The sequence below is a fragment of the Pleurodeles waltl genome, chromosome 6, assembly GCF_031143425.1.
Source record: "Pleurodeles waltl isolate 20211129_DDA chromosome 6, aPleWal1.hap1.20221129, whole genome shotgun sequence".
NCBI classification, from domain to species: Eukaryota; Metazoa; Chordata; class Amphibia; order Caudata; family Salamandridae; genus Pleurodeles; species Pleurodeles waltl.
In genome coordinates this window covers 1545371051-1545395393 of record NC_090445.1, presented here as the reverse complement: position 1 = coordinate 1545395393, position 24343 = coordinate 1545371051, and the positions used below count along the sequence as shown (strand labels likewise).

General features: G+C 46.3%; 1 protein-coding gene across 14 annotated transcripts in view; it reads right to left on the bottom strand.

Moving 5' to 3' along the window:
- KIF1B (kinesin family member 1B) overlaps nucleotides 1-24343 on the bottom strand; it is a 1289105-nt gene that overhangs the window by 652788 nt on the left and 611974 nt on the right. The window lies entirely within an intron of this gene.

Sequence of the window (24343 nt, the reverse complement as noted above, 5' to 3'; positions counted from 1 at the left end):
TGTCCCTCAACTGCTTATCAGGGGGAAGGGCTTAGCATTTACAGCTCAGCAGGCTTAAGGTCGCAACACTCAAACCCACTCACACAGAGCTCATTTGTGAGAAGAAAAGGTTGGCGGTGTTTACAGACTGTTGCTGCTGCCTAGTGTGAGGCTTTAGTGCATGGAGACTGCACCAGGTAAGAAGTTCTTAAAAGAGGGTCAACTGACCCATCTCGGCCTGCCACAGTAATGAGTAATTTTATCTAAATAATAAAATATATATATATCTCGTGTTTACTCAGGGAACCTGCTCCACTTCACAATTTATTCTTCGAGCAATCCCAGGAGATGGCACTTATCCGGTAAGACTTATTGTTTTTTTTTTTTTTTTCATTCTTCACAAAAGATTAATTTCATAATAATAGAAGTGGAGGTGCCACCAGAAAAAATGTCCTACACGTTTCGGCAGAAGCCTTCGACTGGGCCATCCGATACAGAGAAGGTGCCGTGTCATGTATTACAGACATCAAAGAACTCGCACTCAAAGGCTTATTATTTGCAGAAATAAATAGAATTATTGAATGGCTAATATGGAAAATGTCACTTACCCAGTGTACATCTGTTCGTGGCATTAGTCACTGCAGATTCACATGCTGTGCACAGTCCGCCATCTGGTGTTGGGCTCGGAATCTTACAAGTTGTTTTTCTTCGAAGAAGTCTTTTCGAGTCACGAGACCGAGGGACTCCTCCCATTTCGACTCCATTGCGCATGGGCGTCGACTCCATCTTAAATTGTTTTCCCCGCAGAGGGTGAGGTAAGAGTTATGTATGCTAGTAATAGTGCCCATGCAATGGAGTGAATACGTATGTACATAATGAAGCTTAAAGTAATATATTTACAAATGTACAAATGTTCAAGATCTACTTCCAAATGGCTACAGGCTGCCGGGGAGGCGGGTGGGCGCATGTGAATCTGCAGCGACTAATGCCACAAACAGATGTACACTGGGTAAGTGACATTTTCCGTTCGATGGCATGTGTAGCTGCAGATACACATGCTGTGCATAGACTAGTAAGCAGTTATCTCCCCAAAAGCGGTGGTTCAGCCTGTAGGAGTTGAAGTAGTTTGAAATAATGTTCTTAGTACAGCTTGACCTACTGTGGCCTGTTGTGCAGTTAACACATCCACACAGTAGTGCTTGGTAAATGTATGAGGCGTAGACCATGTTGCTGCCTTACATATTTCGTTCATTGGAATATTTCCTAGAAAGGCCATGGTAGCACCCTTCTTTCTGGTTGAGTGTGCCTTTGGTGTAATAGGCAGCTCTCTCTTTGCTTTAATATAGCAGGTTTGAATGCACTTAACTATCCATCTAGCAATGCCTTCTTTAGAAATTGGATTTCCTGTATGAGGTTTTTGAAAAGCAATAAATAGTTGTTTTGTTTTTCGAATTAGTTTTGTTCTGTCAATGTAGTACATTAGCGCTCTTTTGATGTCTAATGTATGTAGTGCTCTTTCAGCTATAGAATCTGGCTGTGGGAAGAACACTGGTAATTCTACCGTTTGATTCAAGTGGAACGGTGAGATTACCTTTGGTAAAAATTTTGGATTTGTTCGTAGGACTATTTTATTTTTGTGTATTTGAATAAATGGTTCTTGTATGGTAAAAGCTTGAATTTCACTCACTCTTCTTAGAGATGTGATGGCAAATAAAAACGCAACTTTCCACGTTAAGTATTGTATTTCACAAGAATGCATGGGTTCAAATGGTGGACCCATGAGTCGTGTTAAGACAATGTTGAGGTTCCATGAAGGAACATGTGGTGTTCTTGGTGGTATAATTCTCTTTAGGCCTTCCATAAACGCTTTTATGACTGGTATTCTAAATAATGAAGTTGAATGAGTAATTTGCAGGTAAGCTGATATTGCGGTAAGATGTATCTTTATGGAAGAGAAAGCTAGATTTGACTTTTGTAAATGTAGTAAATATCCTACTATATCTTTTGGAGATGCGTGTAATGGCTGGATTTGATTATTATGGCAGTAATAAACAAATCGTTTCCACTTATTTGCATAGCAGTGTCTAGTGGTAGGTTTCCTAGCTTGTCTTATGACCTCCATACATTCTTGTGTGAGGTCTAAGTGTCCGAATTCTAGGATTTCAGGAGCCAAATTGCTAGATTCAGAGATGCTGGATTTGGATGTCTGATCTGTTGTTTGTGTTGTGTTAACAGATCTGGTCTGTTGGGTAGTTTGACATGAGGTACTACTGAAAGGTCTAGTAGTGTTGTGTACCAAGGTTGCCTCGCCCATGTTGGTGCTATTAGTATGAGTTTGAGTTTGTTTTGACTCAACCTGTTTACTAGATATGGAAGGAGCGGGAGAGGGGGAAAAGCGTACGCAAATATCCCTGACCAGTTCATCCATAGAGCATTGCCTTGGGATTGATCCTGTGGGTACCTGGATGCGAAGTTTTGGCATTTTGAGTTTTCCTTTGTTGCAAATAGATCTATTTGAGGTGTTCCCCAAATTTGAAAGTAAGTGTTTAGTATTTGGGGGTGAATCTCCCATTCGTGGATTTGTTGGTGATCCAGAGAGAGATTGTCTGCTAACTGGTTCTGGATCCCTGGAATAAATTGTGCTATTAGGCGAATGTGGTTGTGAATCGCCCAATGCCATATTTTTTGTGTAAGGAGACACAACTGTGTCGAGTGCATCCCTCCCTGTTTGTTTAAGTAATACATTGTTGTCATGTTGTCTGTTTTGACCAGAATGTATTTGTGGGTTATTATGGGCTGAAATGCTTTCAGCGCTAGAAATACCGCTAACAGTTCTAAGTGATTTATGTGAAACTGTCTTTGATGTATGTCCCATTGTCCTTGGATGCTGTGTTGATTGAGGTGTGCTCCCCACCCTGTCATGGAAGCATCTGTCGTTATCACGTATTGTGGCACTGGGTCTTGGAAAGGCCGCCCTTGGTTTAAATTTATACTGTTCCACCATAGAAGCGAGATGTTTGTTTGGCGGTCTATCAACACCAGATCTAGAAGTTGACCCTGTGCTTGTGACCATTGTGATGCTAAGCACTGTTGTAAGGGCTGCATGTGCAACCTTGCGTTTGGGACAATGGCTATGCATGAAGACATCATGCCTAGCAGTTTCATTACCATTTGGACTTGTATCCTCTGTTTTGGATACATGGCCTGTATTACATTGTGAAATGTTTGAACCCTTTGTGGACTTGGGAGTGGCAATCCCTTTTGCTGTGTTGATTGTCGCTCCTAAGTATTGCTGTGTTTGACACGGCATAAGGTGTGACTTTGCGTAGTTGATGGAGAAACCTAGTTTGTGGAGGATTTGTATGACATATTTTGTGTGCTGTGAACACTGTCTTTGCGTGTTCGTTTTGATTAACCAGTCGTCTAAGTACGGGAACACATGTATTTGCTGCCTTCTGATATGTGCAGCTACTACTGCCAGGCATTTTGTAAAAACTCTTGGCGCAGTTGTTATTCCAAATGGCAACACTTTGAATTGGTAATGTATTCCTTGGAATACGAACCTTAGGTATTTTCTGTGTGAAGGATGTATTGGTATATGGAAATACGCATCCTTTAGGTCTAGTGTTGTCATGTACTCTTGTTGTTTGAGCAGTGGGATTACGTCTTGTAATGTAACCATGTGAAAGTGGTCTGATTTGATGTAGGTATTTAGTGGTCTGAGATCTAGTATTGGTCTCAGACTGCTGTCCTTTTTGGGTATTAGAAAGTACAGTGAGTAAACCCCTGTGTTTATCTGTAGTTTTGGTACTAATTCTATTGCTTCTTTTTGTAGCAATGCTTGCACTTCTAGTCCTAGAAGGTCTATATGTTGTTTTGACATACTGTGTGTTTTCGGTTAGGATGTTTGGAGGGAATTTGAGAAATTCTATGCAATAACCATGCTGGATAATTGCCAAGACCCAAGTGTCTGTTGTTATTTCCTCCCAATGTTTGTAAAATTGGCTTAGTCTCCCCCCCACAGGTGTTATGTGATGGGGTTGTGTGACTTGTAAGTCACTGTTTATTTTGAGGAGTTTTTGGGCTTTGGAACTTTCCCCTATTCTTCTGGAATTGGCCCCCTCTATATTGCCCCCGAAAACCTCCCCGCTGATATTGGCTTTGGTAAGTGGGCCTTGCTTGTGATGTTGTGGTTTCTGTTGGTTGACCTCGAAACCCTCCCCTAAAAGGTGTTTTGCGAAAAGTGCCTCTGCTCTGCGGGGAGTAGAGTGCGCCCATGGCTTTGGCTGTATCAGTGTCTTTCTTGAGTTTCTCAATAGCAGTGTCGACTTCCGGCCCAAACAAATGCTGTTCATTAAAGGGCATATTTAGCACGGCTTATTGAATTTCCGGCTTGAACCCTGAAGTACGCAGCCATGCGTGCCTTCTTATTGTTATTGCAGTGTTTACTGTCCTTGCAGCCGTATCTGCTGCATCCATTGAAGACCGTATCTGATTATTTGAGATACTTTGTCCTTCTTCCACCACCTGTTGCGCCCTTTTCTGAAACTCTTTGGGTAAGTGTTCTATGAAATGCTGCATCTCATCCCAATGAGCTCTATCATATCTTGCCAAAAGTGCTTGTGAATTGGCAATGCGCCATTGGTTTGCTGCTTGTGCTGCCACCCTTTTGCCCGCAGCATCAAATTTACGACTCTCCTTGTCTGGAGGTGGTGCGTCCCCTGAGGTATGAGAGTTTGCTCTCTTACGAGCTGCCCCGACAACTACTGAGTCTGGTGTCAATTGCGTTGTAATATAAACGGGATCTGTTGGCGGTGGCTTGTATTTTTTCTCAACCCTTGGAGTTATGGCTCTGCCTTTAACAGGATCTTGAAAGATTTGTTTTGAATGTTTTAGCATTCCTGGGAGCATAGGTAGGCTTTGGTACTGGCTATGGGTGGATGATAGGGTGTTAAACAAAAAGTCATCTTCAATTGGTTCGAAATGCAAGGTGACGTTGTGAAAAGCAGCTGCCCTTGCGACCACCTGTGTGTAAGATGTACTGTCCTCAGGTGGCGACGGCCTTGCAGGGTACGAGTCTGGGCTGTTGTCTGATACTGGGGCGTCGTAAAGGTCCCATGCATCGGGATCATCCTGACTCATTGTAGTATGAGCTGGGGAGTGCATCAATGGTGGAGTTGTTACTGGTGATGCATGTATTGATGGTGGTGGAGACGGTGGTGGAGTTGTTTTCCTTGCCACTTTTGCCTGTGGCTGCTTGTCCTTTTGTTGAAAGGCAAGTTTTCTTTTTATTTTAATTGGGGGAAGAGTGGTTATCTTCCCTGTGTCCTCATGAATGTGGAGCCTTCTCTGTGTATAGTCTGGCTCTACAGCTTCAAGTTCCTCTCCGAATCTATGCTTTTGCATTTGGGAGGTTAATCCTTGTTCCTCTGTGTAGGAACCTGTTTTCGGCTCCGAGGCTGGATGTTTCGGAACCAAAACTTTTTCGGATGTCTTTTTAGGCTCTGAAGAAACCTTTTTTATTTTCGGCGTGGTGTCTCGGTGCCGAACTTCTTTGGTGCCGCTGTCTCGGTGCCGAATTTTTTCGGAGCCGCTGTCTCGGGTCCGAGGTTGCTGTGTGGCGGTATCTCGACCTGAGTCGGATGACTTCGCCATAAGCGTGCCCTTTTTCGGTGCCGATGATCGGTCACCTATTTTCCGGGTTAAGCCATGGCCTGTTGGCTGTGGCGTCCCCTGGGCTTTTGTTGACTTCTCGTGAGTCTTATGTTTCGACGTCTTACTCACGGTTTTTGGCATTTCTTCGGCCTCGAGCTCTTCAGAGTCCGACTCGTGGATGGAGAAAGCTTCTTCCTCCTCGAAACGCTCTTGTCCTGTCGGCGTCGACGCCATTTGCAGTCTTCTGGCTCTTCGGTCTCTTAATGTTTTTCTCGACCGAAACGCTCGACAGGCTTCACAAGTATCTTCCTTGTGCTCGGGAGACAAGCACAAGTTACAGACCAGATGCTGATCCGTATACGGATACTTGTTATGGCATTTTGGGCAGAAGCGGAATGGGGTCCGTTCCATCAGCCTTGAAGTCACGTGTGGCCGGGCCGACCAGGCCCCGACGGGGGATCGAAAAAACCCCGAAGGGCCACCGGAGCTCTTCAGAATTCGGTGTCGATTTGTTCGAACGCAAACAATACAGACGTTTTTTTCCGAGATTCTAACTAACTTTCCGACCCAAAACACGGAGCGAAAAGGAACACGTCCAAACCCGATGGCGGAAAAAAAACAATCTAAGATGGAGTCGACGCCCATGCGCAATGGAGTCGAAATGGTAGGAGTCCCTCGGTCTCGTGACTCGAAAAGACTTCTTCGAAGAAAAACAACTTGTAACACTCCGAGCCCAACACCAGATGGCGGACTGTGCACAGCATGTGTATCTGCAGCTACACATGCCATCGAACATATATATATATATATATATATATATATATATATATATATATATATATATATATATATGGAAAATGTCACTTACCCAGTGTACATCTGTTTGTGGCATGAGACACTGCAGATTCATTCCTGCCATTTAGTGTGGGCTTGGAGTGTTCCAAGTTGTTTTTCTTCTAAGGAGTCTTTTCGAGTCACGGGACCGAGTGACTCCTCCCTTTCGGCTCCATTGGCGCATGGGCGTCGACTCCATCTTAGATTGTTTTCCCCGCAAAGGGTGAGGTAGGAGTTGTGAGTATACTAGAGGTGCCCATGCAATGGAGTAGTAATGTATGTACATAGTGTGTATTAAAATAATATTTATTTACATATTTACAATTTTCATGCAACTAAAAACGGCTACAGGCTCCCGGGGAGGTGGGAGGGCGCACATGAATCTGCAGCGTCTCATGCCACGAACAGATGTACTGGGTAAGTGACATTTTCCGTTCGATGGCATGTGTAGCTGCAGATACACATGCTGTGCCTAGACTATAAAGCAGTTATCTCCCCAAAAGCAGTGGTTAGCCTGTAGAAGTTGAAGTTGTCTGAAATAATGTTCTTAATACAGCCTGTCCTACTGTAGCTTGTTGCGTTGCTAACACGTCTACACAGTAATGCTTAGTAAATGTATGAGGCGTAGACCAGGAGTCTGCCTTACAAATTTCTGTCATTGGTATATTTTCAAGAAAAGCCATTGTGGCGCCTTTCTTTCTAGTGGAGTGTGCCCTTGGTGTAATTGGTAATTCTCTTTTTGCTTTAAGGTAACAGGTTTGGATGCATTCAACTATTTATCTGGCAATGCCTTGTTTGGATATAGGGTTACCTGCGTGAGGTTTTTGGAAAGCTCTGAACAATTGTTTTGTTTTACTTAATTGTTTTGTTCTGTCAATTTAATACATTAGTGCTCTTTTTATGTCTAATGTATGCAAGGCCCTTTTAGCTACTGAGTCTGGTTGTGGAAAGAAGACTGGGAGTTCTACAGTTTGGTTTAGATGGAATGGTGATATGACCTTTGGTAAGAAGTTTGGATTTGTACGGACAACCACTTTATGTTTATGTATTTGTATAAAGGGTTCTTGAATAGTAAATGCTTGTATTTCACTCACTCTTCTAAGTGATGTGATGGCTATTAGAAAGGCTACTTTCCAAGTCAGAAATTGGATTTGACACGAATGCATGGGTTCAAATGGTGGGCCCAGGAGTCGTGTTAATACGATATTAAGGTTCCACAAAGGTACTGGTGGTGTCTTTGGGGGTATGATTCTTTTTAAGTCCTTCCATAAATGCTTTAATGACTGGGATTCTAAAAAGCGATGTTGTATGTGTAATCTGCAGATAGGCAGTTATTGCAGTGAGATGGATTTTAATGGAAGAGAAAGCTAGAGAAGACTTTTGTAAGTGTAATAAATAACTTACAATGTCTTGTGTGGAGTCATTTAGTGGCATAATATGATTAGTGTGACAGTAGCAAACGAATCTTTTCCATTTGTTTGCGTAACAGTGTCTTGTTGTAGGTTTTCTCGCTTGTTTAATGACCTCCATACACTCTTGTGAAAGGTTTAAATGTCTGAATTCTAAGACTTCAGGAGCCAGATTGCTAGATTGAGAGATGCTGGATTTAGGTGTCTGATCTGTTGTTTGTGTTGTGTTAACAGATCTGGTCTGTTTGGTAGTTTGATGTGGGGTACTACTGATAAGTCCAACAGTGTTGTGTACCACGATTGGCGTGCCCAGGTTGGTGCTATGAGAATTAGTTTGAGTTTGTTTTGACTCAGTTTGTTGACCAGATAAGGAATGAGCGGGAGAGGGGGAAAATCGTAAGCAAATATCCCTGACCAGCTGAGCCATAGAGCACTGCCATTGGACTGAGGGTGTGGGTACCTGGACGCGAAGTTTTGGCATTTTGTGTTTTCTTTTGTTGCAAATAGGTCTATGTATGGTGTTCCCCAGCGGCAGAAGTGATCCTGTAGGATCTGGGGATGTATTTCCCATTCGTGAGTTTGTTGTTGATCTCGACTGAGATTGTCGGCTAACTGATTCTGAATGCCTGGTATGTATTGTGCTATTAGGCGAATGTTGTTGTGAATTGCCCAATGCCAAATCTTTTGTGCTAAGAGACACAGTTGTGACGAGTGTGTCCCCCACTGTTTGTTGAGATAATACATTGTTGTCATATTGTCTGTCTTGACAAGAATGTGTTTGTGGGCTATTAGTGGTTGAAACGCTTTTAATGCTAGAAATACCGCTAGGAGTTCCAAGTGATTTATGTGAAGTAGTTTTTGTTGATTGTCCCATTGACCTTGTATGCTGTGATTGTTGAGGTGTTCTCCCCACCCAACCATGAAAGCATCTGTTGTGATAATAGCGTGAGGCACTGGGCCTTGAAATGGCCGCCCTTTGTTTAAATTTATAGGGTTCCACCATTAAAGCGAAGAGTGTGTTTGGCGGTCTATCAACACTAGATCTTGTAGTTGACCCTGTGCTTGCGTCCATTGTTTTGCTAGGCACTGTTGTAAGGACCGCATGTGTAGTCTTGCGTTTGGGACAATGCCTATGCATGAGGACATCATGCCTAGTAGTTTCATTACAAACCTTACTGTGTAGTGTTGGTTTGGTTGTATGCTTGATCTCACATTTTGGAACGTTTGGACTCTTTGTGGACTTGGAGTGGTAATTGCTCTTTGCGTGTTGAGTGTTGCTCCCAAGTATTGTTGTATTTGGGATGGTTGCAGACGTGATTTTTGGTAATTTATAGAAAACCCTAGTTTGTGTAGAGTTTCTATGACATATTGCGTGTGAAATTGACATTGTTGTTGCGTGTTGGCTTTTATTAGCCAGTCGTCCAAACATGGGAATCGTACATGTGCTGTCTCCTTATGTGAGCTGCTACTACTGCTAGGCATTTTGTAAATACCCTGGGGGCTGTTGTGATCCCGAACTGTAGCACTTTGAATTGATGTTTGCCTTGAATTACAAACCTTAGGTATTTCCTGTGAGAAGGATGGATGGGTATGTGGAAATATGCATCCTTGAGATCCAGTGTTGTCATGTATTCCCTCTTTTTTAGTAAGTAAACTACATCTTGAAGCATTACATGTGGAAATGGTCTGAGTTGATGAAGAGATTCAGTGTTCTGAGATCTAGAATAGGCCTTGATGTTTTGTCCATTTTTGGAATGAGGAAATATAGTGAGTAAACGCCTTTTCCTTTTTGGTGATTGGGTACAAGCTCTATTGCTTGTTTTTGTAACAGTGCTTGGACCTCTATATGTAATAGGTCTAAGTGTTGTTGAGACATACTGTGCGTTTTTGGTGGCACGTCTGGAGGGAATGTTGTGAATTCTATGCAATAACCATGTTGGATAATTGATAGCACCCATGTGTCTGTAGTAATATGTGTCCAATTGTGGTAGTATTTGGTTAGCCTCCCCCCCACTGGTGACAAGTGTTGGTGTGTTGTGACATTGAAGTCACTGTTTGCAAGGGCTTGGTTTTGGCGGGCTGGAATTTTCCCCTTCCTCTTGGGAACTGCCCTCTATAGGAACCACAAAACCCCCCCTTTGGTATTGTGATTGATAGGTGGGTTTTGTTTGGGAGGTGGAAGGTTCAGATGTTTGTTGCCGAAACCCCCCTCTAAATTGTGGTTTCCTAAAAGTGCCTCTGAATTGTGGGGAATAGAGCGCACCCATGGCTTTGGCTGTGTCCGTATCTTTTTTCATTTTTTCGATGGCAGTATCGACTTCCGGCCCAAACAACTGCTGTTGGTTAAACGGCATATTCAATACCGCTTGTTGAATTTCTGGTTGAAACCAGAACTCCGCAGCCATGCATGCCTGCGAATGGTTGCAGCCGTGTCGACAGTCCGTGCTGCTGTATCTGCAGAGTCTAATGCGGAACTTATCTGATTGTTCGATATGGCCTGTCCCTCTTCAACTACTTGCTGGGCACGTTTTTGGTGTTCCTTGGGCAAGTGCTGTATGATGTCTTGCATCTCGTCCCAGTGTGCCCTGTCGTAGCGTGCAAGTAGGGCTTGCGGATTTGCAATTTGCCAATGATTGGCTGCTTGTGATGCCACTCGATTGCCTGCTGCGTAGAATTTTCTACTTTCTTTGTCAGGTGGTGGAGCATCCCCCGACGATTGAGAGTTCGCTCTTTTCCTTGCTGCCCCTACAACCACTGAGTCTGGTGTGAGCTGTTGTGTTATAAACACTGGGTCTGTTGGAGGAGGTTTGTATTTCTTTTCGACCCTAGGCGTGATAGCTCTTCCCTTTACAGGCTCCTGGAAGACCTGTTGTGCGTTCTTGAGCATGCCCGGTAGCATTGGCAGGCTTTGGTAGGATGCTTGGGTGGATGCCAGTGTTAAAAAGGAAGTCATCCTCCACTGGTTCAGTGTGCATCGCTACGTTGTGGAATGTAGCTGCCCTGGCTAGTACCTGTGTATATGCAGTACTGTCTTCTGGTGGGGACGGCTTGGTTGGATAACACTCTGGGCTGTTATCCGATATTGGTTGATCATATAAATGCCATGCATCTGCATTATCCTGGGTCATCCCGGTATGTGTGGGTGACTGCATTAATGGTGTTCCCACTGGTGAATATTGTGGTGAGTGCAGTGGGGATAGTTGTGGTGAGACCTGTGGTGTTGGTGACTTGTCTCTAACCACTTTGGCCTTTGGTTGCATTTCTGTGTCTTAAACTGCAAGTTTTCTTTTAGATTTGAGTGGAGGTAAAGTTTGAATCTTGCCAGTATCCTTATGGATATGTAACCTCTGTTGTCTTTGGTCAGGTTCCTCTATATTCAATTCCTGCTCAAATCTAGGTCTTTCCTTAAGGTGCATGGAAAGTCCTTGCTCCTCAGTGTATGAGGTTCTTTTTGGCTCCGAGGCTGCTTTTTTCAGTACCGAAGTTTCTGTGGTCATAGTCTTTTTCATTTCCGAAGAGCTTTTAGGGGGTTTGCTCGATTCGATCACTCGGTGACGGAATCTCGACCGGAGTCTGAAGTCTTCTGCAACTCTTTGGCCTTTTTCGGTGCCGATGTTTGGTCACCTTCCTTTCAGTGGTTTAAGACATAGCCTGCTGGCGGTGGCGTCCCCATGGCCTTAAGTTTTTTTGTGTGACCCTGAGTTTGGGACGGGGCAGGTTTACTCACGGTTTGGTGCACCGTCGAGGGTCGTTCACTGTCGGATTCGTCCGAGTCCGTCTCTTGGATGGAGATTCTTTCCTCCTCCTCGACGTCGAGCTGTTCTTTCGGTTTCACCGCCATTTGCAGTCTTCTTGCGCGTCGATCTCTCAAGGTCTTTTTTGATTGAAACGTTCGGCAAGCTTCACAAGTATCCTCTCTGTGTTCGGGTGACAAACACAGATTACAGATCCGGTGCTGGTCTGTATAAGGATACTTTGAGTGACACTTAGGACAGAAACGGAAGGGGGTCCGGTCCATTAGGCTGGGACGACGGGTGTGGTTGGGCCGACTAGGCCTCGGTGAAGAGTGGAAGCCCCGAAGGGCCGTCGAAGCGGTCTTGATGTCAGTGCCGATACATTAACCCTAAACCGGTACCGAGCGATAACAATACTGTCAAATTTTCGATACTTTAGCTAACTTTCCCGATTCGAAATACAGAGCGAAGAGGAACACGTCCGAACACGATGGCGGAAAGAAAACAATCTAAGATGGAGTTGACGCCCATGCGCAATGGAGCCGAATGGGAGGAGTCACTTGGTCCCGTGACTCGAAAAGACTTCGAAGAAAAACAACTTGTAGCACTCCGAGCCCAACACTACATGGCAGGAACTGTGCACAGCATGTGTATCTGCAGCTACACATACCATCGAACATATATATATATAAAAAACACTGTAAATGTGAGGGAATCTGAAATTGGAAGCTAAAAATTAAGCTAATACCCTTAGTAGCTGGATAGTAGAAGCAACACAAGTGCATCAAACAGAATCCAGAATGAACGACTGGTGGCCTCAAATAAAGCACTGCTATATGCTGGCAAAAAGAAAGCGTGCATAAGTAACACACAAGACAAATTAATATGCTAGAGTCTAGAATATCACTTTTAAAAATAAAAACACATTTTGAAAAGCTTATTTATAATTGGAATAAAATGTCGATTTTTTTATTGCTTGGAGAATTAGATAACATACATCATAATTTGGGTATTTATTTGATGTATACTTGTTTCTGTATTTTAATTAATTGTTTGGAGGCTCAAATCTTAGGAATTACTTAGGTGTCTAAGGCTTCCATTAGTGATTTATTAGGGATCCATAGAATTCAAAAGGTTATGCTACGGCACCCAAACAACAAACTACATTTCCCAGTAGTCCTTGAACTTTCATGTTTGGAGACAGCAGATATGATTTTGGCTCTTTGGCTATATCTTTCTTCAAGTTTAACATTATCCCTGCTAGGAACAATGACAATGTTACAATCTTGATGGAGCCAGGGTCCTACACTTTGGATTGAGTAGTTAATTGTGTAAAGAAAAGTTGCTTATTAAGGCTGTTATGCATGATTGTGTGGTAATACAAAGAAGTAGTATGCGCATCAAGTTATCTCCAGAAACAAACATTGAACACTTGACTTTAAGCATTGCCAAAGATATTGGGAGATGTGGATTAGACTTAGGGGGTCATTCTGACCCTGGCGGCCGGTGGCCGCCAGGGCCACCGACCACGGGAGCACCGCCAACAGGCTGGCGGTGCTCCCACGAGCATTCTGACTGCGGCGGTTCAGCCGCGGTCAGAAGCGGCAAGTCGGCGGGCTCCCGCCGACTTACCGCTGCTCGGGGGAATCCTTCGCCATGAGGATTCTGACCCCCCCTACCGCCATCCTGTTCATGGCGGGAAAGCCGCCATGAACAGGATGGCGGTAGGGGGGGTCGCGGGGCCCCTGGGGGCCCCTGCCGTGCCCAAAGGCATGGGCACGGCAGGGGCCCCCGTAAGAGGGCCCCGCAAAGTATTTCAGTGTCTGCCTTGCAGACACTGAAATACGCGACGGGTGCCACTGCACCCGTCGCACCTTCCCACTCCGCCGGCTCGATTACGAGCCGGCATCCTCGTGGGAAGGGAGTTTTTCCCTGGGCTGGCCGGCGGTCTTTTGGAGACCGCCCGCCAGCCCAGGGAAAAACTCATAATACCCGCCAGAATCAGAATCACCCCCTTAGGGTTTATCCTGTGAAGGTACAGGAAATGTTCTCACATCAGTGGACACATTGTATGTGTATATAATGAAGTGCAAGGCATAAAGAATTCTTAGCAAGTGCTATATGTACAATAAGACCTACATGATTTTTATGTCTGTTACAAACGTTTCCAGTCGTAAGCTTATCTTCATTAGAGTGTCCTTAGTTACCAAGCTTGAGGTAGTTATCATGCCAACAGGGGAGCTGCATTGATGAACATATATAAAGTTACCCCTCTCTTATTATGCTTCAGTTTCAGAAATAGCCATGTTGGAGTGAGTTCATTCTTGGGAGAGTAACTGCCTCAGTGTGATAGCGTATATCATGTTTTTCTGACTCTAGGAGCATAATTGATTTGCTAATATTCAGGCGCCTTACCAATGACATGTATGAAATCGTATTTGACAGGCTGCAAGTAAGGGGCTGGCAGCCCGCGATTGGTTGGGTGTAGGACCTGCGACTAACCTCCACTGTGCAAGGCTGAAGGCCATGTGCAGCGAAGGTAGGACGCTCAATATCATTTCCATGCAGATCCTGGTTGAACAGTAGTCCCCATGCCCAGCTACAGCTCCACACAGTTGAAGGTTACGAGCAGTAGGGACTGTCCTTTCACAGAAGGTCAAGTTCAGGCCTGGCCACTGGTCAGATCTTATGTCTAAGCCCTGCTACATACAGCAAAGTTGTGCATAGTGGGGGTTAGCTGCCTCAGTTTTGGGCACAGGGGCTGGCCAAAGGCCAGGCCCTTCTGCCAACCACTGCCACACTTCGCTAAAGGATTTGTGGAGTGGAGTTCACAACCCACTGAGGTCTTGACTCATGGACTGGCTGTAGAGTAGGTCCTGCAGCAAGTCCCCACTGTGCATGTAGAAGAGATCTTCAGCCTAAGGAGAGTTGGCCATAAGACCTGGCCAAAGGCTGTGTGCACTATGCATAGGTCTAACACCGAGGGAGCGTCACTGGGCCAGGCCCTGCAGCTCACCACCGGCCGAAGGCAAAATACTGGTAGCTCTGGATGTTGTCAATAGTGTTATGTCATATTTAGGGTCAAAACAAATAAATGACAGGGACGAGAGTTGTGGTTAACTCACCTAAAAATAGCTGGCGAATTTCAGAGGTTTTTAGATTTTGTTTTGTAACCATAACAGAACGTTAACTGTGTTTTTTTAAATGAATGCTGTAGCAATATATAAACACAAAGAGTGAAGAGTCCAAAATGTCTAGATTTTGAGGGGGGATCTTCTAAAACCTATCACAGACAATATTTTCTCAATATTAGACTGTATGTAGTACTGAAGAACAAGTTACTTACCTTCAGTAAATTATCTGGTAGAGACATATTCCAGTTGCAGATTCCTTATCTTGGAATTTCTCACAGTAGTCAGACTGGATCTGGAGATTTTTCTTCGAGCAGTACCCTTGCGCGCCATCAGGTGGCGTTGGTCGACTCCGCATCCATCACTGGCATCATGGTCGCCATGTTGACGTTACGGTAGTATAGAGACATCGCAGTCGTATATAGGCGACACACCGGTGTGCTGACATCAGTTTCTTTTCACTAATTTCCACACCAGAAGCACGAAGCCATGAATAACACAGAGTGGTGCACCAGAACTAGGGCCCTGAAAGGGAGTCCCTGCCCCCAGAGATCAGTTTGCAGAGCGGCTAGGATGGGGGGGTCAGAAAGGAATCTGCAACTAGAATTTGTCTCTACAAGACAATTTGTCACTGAAGGGAAGTAACTTGTTCATCTGATAGAGACTTCTGGTTGCAGATTCCTCACCTTAAAATAGATACCCAAGCAATACCATCCCCAGAGGGTCTGCGAACCAAGACCAAACAGCCAAAATAGCCGTCCCGCAGACCTGACTGTCCAGGCAGTAGTGTTTGGTGAACATGTGCAGGGATGACCACGTTGCTGCCTGGCCGATGTCCAGGCCTGGAACTCAGCGACCTAACACAGAGGTTGCAACTGTTGCTCTGGAGCAGTGAGCATGCAAACCCCTCAGGGGTTGCTTCTTAGTGAAAGCGTAGCACATTTTGATGCAGAGAACAACCCATCGGGAAATGGTTCTCTTTTGCATCGTCCGTCCTTTCTTAGAACCCACATAACCCACAAAGAGCTGACACCCCACCCAGAAGTCATTGGTACGATTGAGGTAGAATGCCAACGCTCTTTTTGGTTCCAGATGGTGGAGTCGCTCCTCCTCACAAGAAGAATATGGGGGTACTTAAAAAGTAGGCAAGGTGATGGACTGGCCTACATGATAGGGCGTGACCTTTTTAGGGAGGCAGGAGGCCCTAGTACAAAGCATCACTTTGTCAGAATGGAAAGAGATTAAGGGTGGCTTTGAAGAAAGAGCATGTAGCTCACTCACTCTCCGTGCAGAAGTGATGGCCACAAGGAAGGCCGTTTTTAAAGTGAGCAGCCGAATAGAACAATTATGAAGCGGTTCAAAAGGAGCACACATGAGGAAGGTAAGGACCAGGTTGAAATCCCACTAGGGTATTATGAACGGGGTAGGTAGAAACATATGGGTAAGACCTTCGAGGAATCTCACAACAATGGGAGATTTAAACAAGGAGGGCTGATCACGAAGTCTGAGGAAGGCAGAGATTGCAGACAGATAACCCTTAAGGGTGCCCAAAGTAGAGCACTGCTGGGCAACAGAGAGAATAAACAAAATAACCTCAGACAGAGGTGCAGAAAGGGGAATCAGCAGTTTTGTTGGTACACCATGTGACAAATTCATGCCAAAGACAGGCATATACTATTTCGGTGGAGGGCTGCCAAGATAACATCACAGACTTTGGGCGGAAGGTTAAAAGCTGTCACTGCTGCCGCTCAATCTCCACACAAGAAGACGGAGACTGGACAGGCTCAGTGGAGAACCCTCACCTGCTTCTGAAACAGAAGATCCTCCAGCAGAGGCAGTCTGAGTAGAGGATGGATGGCCATGCTCAGAAGCTCGGGATACAATAATGTCCATGCCTCGCCGGAGCCACACAAGTTACTTGGGCCCGGTCGTTCGTGATCTTCTTGAGAAATCTGGGAAGAAGTGGTATAGGCAGAAAGGCGTACAGGAGGCCTGAGTTCCACTCAAGATGATAAGCTTTGCAGAGCGAGTGCCACCTTGGAAACTGTGCATAACAGCTGACATTGCACGTTGTTTGGTGGGTCGAACAGATCTAACCAAGGCTTGCCTCACTGCTGAAAGATCATTTGCGCCACCTCTGGATGGATACGCCATTTGTGATCGACCATGCATTAACGGCTGAGTTTGTCTGCTCTGAGGTTCAGAGAGCCCACCAGCAGTTGAACTACCAGGGATATGCCTTGACTTTCCAGCCATGTCCAGAGATGCAGGGCCTCCTGACAAAGGGTCCACAACCCCACCCTGCCCTGCTTGTTGCAGTACCACATGGCGGTGGTGTTGACCGTGAACAATTGCACCACTTTCCCTTTGGGTGAGGGAAGGAATGCCTTCAATGCAAGACTGATTGCCCTGAGCACCAGAAGGTTGATTTGGAGCTCAGACTCCGCTGGGGACCAGATGCCTCTGATCTCCACCTCTCCCATGTGGCCGCCCCATCCAAGGAGTGATGCTTCTGCCACTACTGTCTGATTTGGTTGGAGAAGGGAGAGGGATCTGCCTCTGACCTAATCTTGGTTCATTAGCCCCCACTGCAGATCTTGCGCAGTTCCCTCCAAGATCTGGACCATGTCGGAGAGTTTTCCCTGATGCTGAGCCTACTGGAACTTCAGGTCCCACTGCAGAGCCCAAATATGCCATCTGGCATGTGTGACCACCAAGATATACAGGAGGCCATGAGATGCAGCTGCCTCAGCCATCCTCACTGAAACCCAGGATAGAGGCTGAAACATCTGTTTCATAGGCTGAATATCCTGGACTCAGCGCTCAGGAGGATAGGCCCCAAACTGCACTGTGTCCAGAATAGCTCAGACGAAAGGGAGTGTCTGAGAGGTAGTCAGGTGTGACTTTGGCACATTTATAGTGAACCCCAGCGAATGCAGGAGGTTCACCATATTCTGGATGTGGGAGTTGACATCTAGGGGCGAGCCCACCTTCAGCAGCCAGTTGTTGAGGTAAGGAAGACTAAAACCCCTACCTAGCACAGATGAGCTGTGACCATTGCCATCACTTTTGTGAACACCCAAGGGGCGTTGGTAAGGCCGAAGAGGAGCACGGTGAACTGAAAGTGCTTGTGACCTACCATGAACCACAAGTAACCTCTGTGGGCAGGCAGGACTGGAATATGGAATATAGGTGTCCTGTAAGACCAACGCTACTATCCAGTCTCTAGGGTCCAGGGCAGAACAGACCTGAGCCAGAGTGATCATTTTGAACTTCTCTTTCCTGAGGAAGAGATTGAGGGCCAGGAGGTCTAGGATAGGACGAAGGCCCTTGTCCTTTTAGCGGGAATAACAACCACAACCTACTTCTAGCACAGGATCTCTTCTCAATGGCTCCCCTGGCCAAATGAGCCGTAACCTCCTTGAGAAGAAGAGCCAAGTGATTCTCTGTCATCTGATTGTAAGCTGGTAACATGGCAGGAGGGGTAGTCTCGAAGGGAAGGAAGTAGCCCCTTCAGACTATTTGCAAAACCCACCTGCCCGTCATGATGTACTTCCAATGGGGCAGGTGATGGCTGATCCTGCCTTCAACTGGTCTGTGATGGGACGACGGACTAGCAAGGTTTAGAGGCTGCAGTGTTGGGGGGGCGTATGGATGGGAACGAAAGGGGATGGGGACTGGGCCCACCGCTGGCCTCCTTAATCCACGGGGACATTGGATCCTGTGTCTTCGGCCACACAGAAGCTGGGCAGCATGAGGTGGCTGGAGGGAAATGAACCCGGTTGGGTACCCCTTCTGTAACCCGGGACTAGAGCTTGAGCGCCGAGTTCGCTTTGTCATCGAAGAGCATGTCCATAAGCCACTGCTGAACAACCCCCAAAAAGCCAGATGTCCTCAACCAAGCATGGAGCCGAAGGGCCACCGTCTATCCATCTACTCCGTCCACTGAGGCGGTGGTGTCCAGTCTACAGTGAATCGTGAACTTGGCTGCATCTCTTCCGTCAGCAATAGCTTGGGAGAGAATGGCTTGGGCCTCCTCTAGGACCTGTGGCAGCACCTGCACAACCGTATCCCATAAAGTATGGGTGTAATGGCCCAAAAGGCATGCGGTGTTCACGGACCGCAATGCCAGACTGGAGGAAGAGAACTGTTTTTTCCCAAGTTGGTGCAGTCTTTTTGATTCCCTGTCCAGGGGTGTGGATGGGAATGTGCCAGAAGAGGAAGAAGCCTGAATGACTACGCTCTCATGCGTAGGGTGTTGTGTCAGGAATTTAGAGTCATTAGGTGCAGCCTATGGTGGCAGGCGATTGTCCTGTAGACAGGAGCCCCTGTGCTGTGTTTAGACCACGTCCCCAGCAGGACATCAGTGAGGGCATCAGGGGTTCAGATGTGGAAGCCCTGGGCTGAAGCACCTCAGTTAGGAGGTTAGTCTGACCACCCCTGAAGGCAGCTCGAGACCCAGGACCCATTAACTATGAGTAGGAGGCACCCTCCTCTGTAGCCACGGTAGGGGGAGAAAGCATGCCAGAGTCAGGGGAGGTGTCCAACCCAATGGCCTCACCCAATTCCTGAGCCCAATGTACATAAGGGTCTTCAAGCTGGTATTCTAGAGGGTCCAGCAATCTTTCCATCCTCTCACCGTACCCATACCCCTAGATATAAGGGGCAGGTTCCAACCTAGGGAGAAATGTCCCTGTGTAAGTTGGAATCGGTGTCGGGCGACATCATTCCTGCTCTGGGTCTGAGCCAGGAATGAGAATGGGATCAACACTGATTATGGGCCCAACCAACGTCTGGAGTGTTGACTTCTCAAACGGGGAAGGTCCCAGTGGCACGATCGGCATTGCCTCAGATCTGGAAACAGATCCTGGGGCGCCTTCCAAGGCCAAAACCGCTGGCGTGGAACCAGAGGGTGCCCCTGATGACCTTATTGGGCCTGAAGGCATCACAGGAGAGGCACAGATATAAGGGGGATGGCTTCATAAAACTCCCTGAGTTGAGCAGGGGTGGCTCCGGACCCCAGAAACTCAAGGAGGCATGGAGCCGACCCAGAAGCAGGCTCGGAGGGCGGCAGCCTAGAAGGATGACGCTCCTCCTGCATCGCATTGCCAAGTAATGGGGTGAAGTCGAAGAACGCTTGTTCTTCTTCGACTTCTTTTTCTTTTGGCCCGAATGTCCCAAAGACTTGGAGTGGGACTAGTACGAGTGGTCTTGTGAGCTTCCTCTAGAGCGAGACCGGAAGTGATGTGAAGCCGACCATCGAGCCGTCATGAGCTTCAGGGACAGCTCCCTCAAAGCCTTCGGGGCTCATGGCCTGGCAGTCGGAGCACATCTTTGGGTCATGGTCGGGCTCCAGATACCACAAGCACACAAGGTGCGGATCAGTTACCAACATCATGCGGTGATAGGAGCCACACGGCTTGACTCTGGTCTTATGGGGAGACATCTTGACGCAGCAAGTATGTCAAAAACAAATTGACATAAGGGATGAAAAGTCAGTCAAAAAGCGAGTGAGGGTAGCTCTTCTCCAGATATGCGTGTAGGCTGGTGCAGAAAGAAAATAACTGACGTCAATGCACCACGTTGGCGCCTATATAGGACTGCAATGTCATCACAGAGACCACGATTCCAACAACAGATGAGGAGTCAACCAAGGCCACATAAAGGCACGCAAGGGTATTGCTGAAAGAAAAATCTCTGGATCCAGTCTGACACCTGGGGGAAATACTAAAGTAAGTGTAGGAAGCTGGCCTGGTGTGTGATGGGTACCTATGGTACTTACACCTTATACTAGATCCAGGTATTCCCTCTTAGTGAATGACAGGCAGTGTCTAGAAGCCAGGCTTTCCAGAGGTAGCTGTGGATGAGCAGCCAAGGTTTATCTAGGAGACATGCAAGGTTCATGAAATACCACTGTAGTCACACATCACTTACTCACATGAAAGAAAACACTCAGTTGTACAAAATTAAAGGTACTTTATTTTTGGCACAAATCACCACAAAATACTAGACAGGTGACCCACCCTTCGGAGGTAAGAAATACCCTAAAAATATACACTAGCAAACAGAAATAGGCATAGAAAAGGTTAGAAAATTGTGCAAACAGTAATAACCAATAGTGACCCTAAGGGGAGCGCAAACCATATACTAAAAAAATGGAATGTGAAAAAGGTACCCCCACCAAGGTAAGTAAAATGTGTAGAGGGGAGTTGGGAGTACTAGAGAACCACAGAGGTAAGTAACACAGTACCCCCCAGCGACCAGTAACACAGGAGTAAAACACTGGATTCTCCCCAACCACCCAAAAGGAGGAAAAGAAGAAAAAGAAGACACCCTGAGAAGACTACAAGAAAACTAGCTGTGGATTCCTGAAGAAATAAGACCTGAGGAGAGAGGGGACCAAGCCCAAGAATCACAGTGGAGTCCAGAAGAAGTAGGAGGTACTACCCACCCAGCTGTGGATGCAGGAGTTAGCAGAGGGTACTGAAAACAGGGCAGCACTGTAGCCCAGGAGCTGGAGAAGAGTTCCAGATGGATGCAGATGTCCCACGCCGGAAGAGTGTAGACAGGTGTCGGTGCAGAATTTCCACCAACAAGCCTTGGCAAAGGAAAACTTGCGGTTAGTGGAAAAGAGGTGCTGCCGGGGACCACAAAGGCCCATGAGGACTCAACCCAGGAGGGGGAGTCACAGGGGACCCTCAGCGTTGCACAGAGTTCACAGGAGCGGAGGCAGCACCCACAGAATGGCGACACAGGAGTTGCAGAAGGAGCCCACGCAGCTCTACAATAGTGGTTCCACACCGCAGAAGAACCACGCAGGAGGCTGTGTTTTGTAGGACGGAGTGCTGGGGGCTGGACCTACACGTCACCTACAGATCCCTTGGAGGAGATGCAAACAAGCCTTGGCAGCTGCAAGAGACGTGGTGCACGGTTGTACTGTCCTGCGTGGGAAGGCAAAGGCTTACCTCCATCAAAGTTGGACAGCTGGCAGAGAGGACCAAGAGGACTACTCCGGACCACCACCGTTGATGCAGGATCAACGCAGCTCAGCAGGAGAGGGAATCCACGCAGCCGGTCGTCGCTTGTCGTAGGTGCCTGCGGTTGCAGGAGAGTGACTCCTTCACTCCAAGGGAGATTCCTTCTTCTTCTTGTGCAGACTCGAGAGTTGCAGTCTTCTAGGGATGCACGGCAAGGGAATTGTTACAAAGCTGGCAGGAGCCCTGGAAACAATGTTGCTGAAGAGTCCTTTCTTCTTGGAAGCAGCTTGTCGGGTCCTGGGGGTTCCAGTCGCAGTTCTGGAGGCCAGAAGTCGAAGTAAGGGTTGCAGAGGAGTCTTGCTAGAATCATGCAAGCCGAATCTGAGGACACACACAAAAGAGAGACCCTAAATAGCCCTGAAAGGAGGATTGGTCACCTAACCAGGTAAGCACCTATCAGATGGGAGCTCTGACCTCCCCTCCTGGACTGGCCACTCAGATGCTCCCTAGGTTCCCTGCCAACCTTGTAAACAAGACGGCAGAACCGAGGGACCCTCTGGAGGAGCTCTGGGCACCACCCCTGTGGTGGTGATGGATAGGGGAGTGGTCACTCCCGTTTCCATCATCCAGTTTCACATCAGAACAGGGACTGGGGGCGGGACTGAACCGGTGTGGAATGCCCTTCAAAGCAAAACCAGTAGCTTGGGGAGGCTATCCATTCCAAGCCAGTCACACCTATTTCCAAAGGGAGAGGGTGTTACCTTCCTCTCTCAAAGGAAATCCTTTGTTTTGCCTTCCTGGCCCTGGTCAGATCCAGCAGCAGGAGGGCCGAAACCTCTCTGAGTGGTGGCAGCAGCGGGGCTCCCCAGGAAAACCGTGTAAGGCTAGTGGTAGCAATGCTGGGGGTCGTCTAAGCAGCCCCCAGAGTGCATGGAAACATATTTCCAATACTTGCAACAGTATTTAGGTATGATTCTGACATGTTTGATATTAAACATGCCCAGGTTTGGCGTTATCATTATGTAGCTGGACATAGGTAGTGACCTATGTCCAATACACATATAAAATGGCGTCCCCGCACTCACGAAGTCCAGTAAAATAAGGCTGGAGTTCGTGGGGATGACCTCACACACAGGTACCTGCACTCTGCCCTCTGAGCTGAGAGGGCCTATTATAAGGGTGACTTACAGTGACCTGGTGCAGTGACCTGTAGTGAAACCAGGTGCATGCACCCGGTTCTCTCAGACTGCAACGGCAGACCTGCAGAACCCTTTGCACAGGTTCCCTATGGGTGGCAGAATAACTGCTGCAGCCCATAGGAATCCCCTGGAACCCCAATGCCCTGGGTACCTAGGTGCCATATACTAGTGACTTACATGGGGGCACCAGTATGCCAATTGAGGTGAAAAATGTTACCAGCAACCAAATTTAGAGGAGAGAGCATAGTCACTGAAAAAAATAAGTTACTTACCTGTAACTGTAGTTCTCCATACCATACCTTTATAGTTACATATATTTTATGCAGGAGTATAATGAGGTTTCATGTATCAAGGTGCTTTCGATCAAATATGTTATTATATTACAATGTGCATAGCTACTGCTATCTACTCTGATTCAAGCATGTGAATCTCTGAAAGTTCCAATACTGGAGTAAGAAAATAAGTTACTCACCTGTAACTGTAGTTCTCCAGTATTGGAATATATATATATATATATATATATATATATATATATATATATATATATATATATATATATATACATATACATATATATCTCTCTCTCTCTCTCTCATTGTCCGCACTTTGGAAAATCTGAGGTGCTGGAGCTTCTCTCAGGAGGATTCTAGACGGTGCTGTCGCCTGATTGGTGGGTGCTCAAGTTTGGTCCTTTTCACAAAATGACTCTGATAGACTGTTAAATTGAAGAGGCCTAGGGCCTTTTTCTTTGTTAATATATCTTGACATTACTTGTGTAAATTATACCGGGGACTCCCATCTCGACGACGGGGAATGATTCAAGCATGTGAATCTATGAAAGTTCCAATACTGGAGTAAGTCCTGGTTAGCAGGATCCCAGTGAACACAGTCAAATACACTGATAAACAGGCCAAAAGTGGGGTAACCAAGCTAGAAAGAGGCTACTTTACTACGGTAAGGAATCTGCAAATAGAAGTCTCTATCAGATATCCTTTCTAAAACGTATAGTGCAGCACTCATGACATAAAATACAGCCTACATGTCTAAGTAATGAAGAAAAGTGCAGCATAATAGGCTTACATTATAAGAATTAAAGAGCATCTTGTCTCTCTAAGGCTCTAGTCTAGTGATGCCCACCACCAGTGATGCCTCGGGTAATGCCTGAGGTAATCAGTTTTTTTTTTTTTATGGCTCATGTGAGCCGGAATCTGGAATACATTGAGAGTTTTTCAGACCGGTTTTGTCTGAGGAATTTATATAAAAATTCAGTCATTTTTGCATTTACTCAATGTCTTTATCATCTACTAGGTGGAGTACAGTATTTTCATCCTTTTCTATAGGATTGTTTTCTGTCAGAAGTTCCTCCAATGCTGGAGTGTCAGTTTAACTACTTAACTTGAGTAATATGTCAACAATATTGCTCTT